Source organism: Frankliniella occidentalis, unplaced genomic scaffold (assembly GCF_000697945.3).
Source record: "Frankliniella occidentalis isolate FOCC.00 unplaced genomic scaffold, Focc_3.1 Scaffold39, whole genome shotgun sequence".
Classification (NCBI taxonomy): domain Eukaryota; kingdom Metazoa; phylum Arthropoda; class Insecta; order Thysanoptera; family Thripidae; genus Frankliniella; species Frankliniella occidentalis.
In genome coordinates, this window is record NW_026267169.1 from 165,099 (window position 1) to 170,886 (window position 5,788).

General features: G+C 64.5%; 1 protein-coding gene across 3 annotated transcripts in view; it reads right to left on the reverse strand.

Annotated features, from left to right (window-relative positions):
- The window catches only part of LOC113215748 (brain tumor protein), a 50,493-nt gene that overhangs the window by 17,111 nt on the left and 27,594 nt on the right, over positions 1-5,788 (reverse strand). The window lies entirely within an intron of this gene.

Below are 5,788 nucleotides of genomic sequence, written 5' to 3' on the forward strand. Positions count from 1 at the left end.
CTATTGCTATAAGCTATTCCGTAGCGGTGACCGGAATTCGCCCAGAAAAGTCTGCCCTAGAGCTTCGCTCGCTTCGCGAGCTCAGCAATGAAATATGCTGCTTGAGCCGCACAGTCGGTTATAAACCCTTTTGAAGTTGAACTTGAATGGGAAAATGTGAATGAACATATATGGTTGTGGGAACAAAAACTTTTATAGACAGTCCCTAGTTTGACCACATGGTTTTTTAGGAGGGGGCTCCCTCCCTGAGCCAACCATGTACGATGGTTGTCACAGCTAATCCTTTTTCTGTGTGCGCGTGTTGTGTGTGTGTGTTCAGTGTATTTGCTGCGCACGCCACCGCACTATACACAACAAACGGCGGCCATCTTGTATCAGCCATTATGGTAATGGGTAGAGTTCGTCTTTGTCACTGCGAGGCGAGGGGCGGCTGGCGGCGTGGTGGCGGCGGCGCGGGGGCAGCGTGGGGGCGGCCCGACGCGGGGGCAGCCGCGGGGGAGGACGACGCCATGACTGCGACAGACTCGGTCCGTCACGTGATATCACCGTTGCGCCGGGCCGCAGCCCAACCGGGCTCTATTTGTGTAAAGGGACGGTGAGGGTGAAAAAATAAAAAGAAGAAAAAATTGCCTTGCGTAATGGCCTGTGAGCAGACCTGCCCGAGGGTCGATATGGCCGTGTAGCCGTATACGTAGTGTGGGGAGAGCTCGGCGCGGCACCCCGGGCCACCCACGGGGGCCCCAAGCGGTGGCGGTGGTCGAAAGCAGAGCCTCGACCAAACACTAACCCGCGCCGCCGGGCCGGACGACCCGTGGACAGCACAGGGGAGGAATTATTCGCGACGAAGGAAATCGTCGGCCTTCGATAATGCACGTCGAGAAAGCCGCTCCGCTTTGTCAGCCGCCCACCGCCCGTTTGGTCTCCTGGCGGGAGGGTCGCTGTATTATACATACACTTGCCCTGTCCGTCCAGAACGAAAGTTCGGCACGCCTGACAGTTTGGACACAGGCGGCATCGGGGTGGAAAGGGGGGAAGGGGAGGAGGGGGTTAAGGGTTGAGAGGCGGTCAACTTGATTTGGCGTAAGGGGGCTCGCGAGGGGGCGGACCTGTTGAGTCGCCGCCCTGGCCACCGTGCGCCCCGCCCGCGCCTGCCGCGCCTTGCACCGTCCCCGTCCCCCCTGGTGTGACCAGTTTGTGCAGTTAGTTCCTTTGCTTGCCGCCGCCTCTTTTCCACTCGTGATCATTATAGTTCAGTTCAAGTTCAGGCAGGAGGCGCTCCGCTCTGCGACAACGACCACCACGGCGTCGTGCGTCCCCCATACCCCTTCTCCTGCTGCTCCCGAAAAAATAATAACAACAAAAGGTGAACGAGAGAGGAGGAAGGCTTCGTGCCCGGGTGGTTCTGGGGTGGAGGGCGGAAGCGGGCGGGAGTGAGGGGGCCGGCGACCGTTGCTGGCCAGCCGAGCACGCCGGCTGCAGCCGGACAGGTGGTGTGGTGGTGGTGCGCGCCGGGCCGGACGCACAGGGCGCGGCCGTGCGGGGCGGGGTAGTAGTTAGGGCGAGGGAGCCCCCCCCCCCCTCCACCAACACCGCGATGTTGCTGTCATTGGGGCGACACTAACGTCGGCCCCCGGGCCGCACTCGCGTGTCTCGTAGCGGCGGCGGCGCCCTCCTCCTCCTTCCTTCAAGTGGCGCGTTACATTCGGCGCGCCCGCGTCGTGCACAGTATACACTTTGACGAGCGGGGCCGCGCGTCCTCCTGCGGTAAGTTGGTAGTTCCACGGCCGCGCCGCCGCCCGCACTCGGGGCCCTAAAACCCCTCGACGCCACGCCCTCGCCCCGCCCCGTCACCCCCGGGGGGCTGCTAGCGCCCCTGCGATGCGGGCGTGGCGGGGCGTGGCGGGGCGTGGCGGGGCGGGGTGGGGCGAGGGGTGAGCAGGGGAGCGCCGCCGACGCGATCTCGTCTGAGGGAGGAGGTATTGAGCTGCGGCTCCGGACATGGAAATGGGGGAAAAGCAGCGCGAGCTTATAGGGACCCCGCGAGGCGGTTGGCGCGGGCGGGGCGGGACGGCGAGGGTGTAATCGATCAGTATCGAGAGCCTCTCAACCCGCTCGCGGTGCCGCCGACGTGTGCGACGTGGCGGGGCGTGGCGGCCCGGATATCTCGATATATGCGGGTGAAGGCGGGAGAGAGGGAGGGAGGGGGGCTAGAAACATTTTCATACTTGCGGAGACGCGGTGGCGCGCTGCTTCAGGGATCGAAGGGGGGAAGGGGAGTAGTAGAGGGGAGCAAAGAGGAGAATTTGGAAGCCAATCTCGGCAGAGGCGATGTAAACACAGACTGCTTGCCTCAGGAACGGGAGGGGAGGGGGGCGAGGGGGCATTCAAAAGCGGCGGGGGGCTCGCCGGGCTCGCCACGCCGCATTGACGACGCCCAGCGCCGCGGCCGCGGGTTCAAGCGCCGTGGAGCAGAGCGGCCGGACCACAACGCGGAAGGGCCGAGGCGGGCCCGTCGTGGCGGACCCTGCCGAGCGGCGCCGAGCCAAGGGCACGCGGGAGGTTCAAGGCACCCTGGGCGACGCCGTGGCGACGCCGTGGCGGGGCGCCGGACCATTCGTCACACTTTGCCGGCCGGCGAGCCCGCGGTGGCGGCGCCCCGGACACTGCTGGCCGCTGCCCCCGGCCGCGCCGGTGACTCACCCTTCCCTCCAACCTCACCGTCACGGTGGCCCCCCCAGCCGGCCGGGCGCTAGAGAACACGTGATGGCACACGGCTGAGTCACCCGCGCACGCTCAGCTCACGCTCAGCCGCGAGGAGGGCGCCGAGGAGAGGGCGCTGGCCCCGCGCGCCAACGGCCTGCGTGCTCGCGGCTGTCAGGGGGGGAGTTTGCAGGCCCGCGCGCGCCCCGGCACCCACACAATAAGGGCACAAATGTCAGGGCGCGTTGGCTGGCTATACTCGAGCACATCGCCCCGCCCGCCCGGGCCCGGCCCGGCTGACGTGACAGCTCAGCATGACGGCTCACGAAATCGTGTGTCGAAGCCTCTCGCCTGGGCCGAGGCCTCCGAACGCGGCTGGCGCGGCTGGTGGGCGGGCGCCTCTCCTCTCACACACACCGACGAGCACGGACGAGCATGAACGAGCGCCGCTCGCTCGCCGGCCGCGCGCGTGAGCGCTATATATGTATTTTTGGACAGGCGGGGCGTGTGTTGGGACAGGTCGAGGGCCGGGCGGGGCTCTGGATACGGCGAGACGACGGGTAGCCGATGACGTTTATAGGCCCCTCGTCGATAAGGCAAGAGCGCACGAGCGCCCATCGGCCAAAAAGTTGGGGGATGAGAGCCCGCGTACGTCAGAAAGCAACCGCTATCTTAATTTTATAGGGACCGGATCGCTTTATAACCTCAATCAGTACCCGATGCACTGATGAACCCAGTATATGCAACTGCTTAACAGCGGCAAGTGTGTAAACTAGATATGTGTGTAACTACGGAGTTGAACACTTACAAGTGTTGAGTATTTGTTCATTTGGTTTAATCAGCGTTTGAGTCCTAGAAGTGCCCAGCCCAACGAGTATAGCAGGTCTAGAGGCCAATGTTTGGTCGGGCGTTAATTTGCGCAAAATTACTGTAACTTTACCACCCTATTTCCTCTCTCTCCCGCTTGGGGTGGCGTTCACGCCGGTGAACACTGCCTTTCTTGTGGGAGGACATACAGGGTGCGCGCGGTGGATCTGCGAGCTTCCGTCTCGGCACGGCGCCTCACGACCCGGGGGTAGGCAACCCGCACGCACCCGTGCATGCGGTACAGTACGGCTGCGAAAGAGCACGGCGGGCCGCACGGCGGCCGGCGGCCGGTGAGGCACCCTGGCGCAGTCGCCTGACGGAAAGTGGCAGAAGAGGGGTGACTGCCACAGGAAAGGATGACGGGAGTGAGCGCCAGCAGATGGATGAGTGGAGGGTGACGGAAGTACCAGCAGAGGGGTGACTACCATAGGGATCATCCAGCCTGATGGGTAGGCAAAATCTTGCCTGCAGTGCGTGCGTGCGCTGCGGGGTGGCCTATCCAGAGTTTCGCAGGCGCCGAGCTCCTGTTACTTGCCGATAAAAACTGGTTTACTGTCTGGACGATCCCATAGCGAAAGATGACGGAAGTGTCAGCGGAGGGGTGACTGCCACGGCGAAGGATGACGGAAGTGTCAGCCAGCAGAGGGGTGACTGCCATGACACGGCGGAGGGGCGCCGGCGCCACGCCCGGCCACGCCGCGGAGCTGTTCTGCCTGCTGCTTCGCACAATCGAAGGTCAATGCCAGGCGGGCCGGGCAGGACCAGAGCAGCGTGACCGGGAGGGGGGAAAGGGTGCGCGGGGGAAAACGAGGAGGCGGACAGGAGAAAAGTAAGAGAGGGAGAGAGAGAGGAAGGAAGGAGGAGAGGAGTGGGGGAAAGAGAAGAGGGGAGCAGGGAGAGTGAGATGACAGAGAGGAAAGGCGGAGGGGGAGGACGAGCAATGGCAAGGAAATCGAGTTTCTGAAACCATCAGCTGTCATACCCCTGTCTCCACCGGGCCGGCACGGCCCAGGCGCGGCTCAGGGCTCAGGCCGTGCCCTTCTACGCCCTTGGCGGCGGGCGGCCCCGTGGGACAGAGGAGGACGACGGTCGTCGACTCCCAAAAGGCAGTGGCCGCGTCGCCCCTGCTCCCGCTCCTCCGTGATGATCATGGAACTCGGATGGAGGCTGTAACGACGCCGCGCCTCGCCGCTCCAGGCCGCTCTGCGCCGCGCCACGGCAGACGTCTGACGGGGCGGACACACTCATCAGCGTCAGCGGCGCCGGCGCGGGGGTCGCGGGGACACGGAGAGACATTCCGCCACTTGTATGTGTGCTTTTCAGCGAACGCCGAGCCGAGCTTCCTTTTCAGCCGGCGTGTCCGTCCGCCGGGTGACTTATGACAGGGGCTGCTGGTGTCCTTGTCCCCGCGGTGGAGCCGGGCGAGGCCCCCCCACGCCCGCACCGCACGGCCCGCCCACGCCACCCGCTCTGAAATGTCGTAATTACTCGGGTAATATGCGGTCGCTCTTGTGAGCCGCGTCACGTCCCCGACGACGTCTCCCCGACGGCAGCGGCTGCGCCGACACAACGGCCACGTCCGTCGTCACCGTGCCCGGACACACGCCGCGGCGGCCGAGGAGGGTGTATAGGTGGCAGGAGGAAAACCCACCCAGGCGCGCCAAATTCAAATTGACAGCGTGGAGGAAAAAGGGAAGGGTGATTGACAGTCGGGCGCGAGGGTCGAGCGGGAGGGACCAATCTGAAAACAGCGCCAGCAGCAACCCCCGGCCAGGGAAGGCGGCGGCCCACGTGCCGCAGCAGTGTACTCCCCGTGCACGGGGCGTCGAAGCGGACCTGGCGGGCCTCGGATTCCCGACTAGATCTCAAGATTCCTTCTCTCACAACCCTACCCGTGCCCCCAGGACTCAAGGCTTGCACCACTCGCTCTCCACCTCCCCCGCGGATAACGAGATGGCAGAGGGTGGCGTCGTGAAGAGGACTGAAGTTGCTCGATGAAGTTGGCCGGAGGACGAGAGAAGCAGCAACTCAACCCTCCCACTCCCCCCTCTCCTTTTCTCTCCCTGACGAGCAGCCTACAACCGCCGCAGAGGCCCGGGAGAGGACAAGCGAGGAGCGGCCGTACTCCCCCGATGGGGCGCTCGACCCCATCTCACGGCACTCTATGCAAATACAATCGGACTGGTGAGTTGGTGAGCAGCAGGGGGTGGGGGCGGGCGCG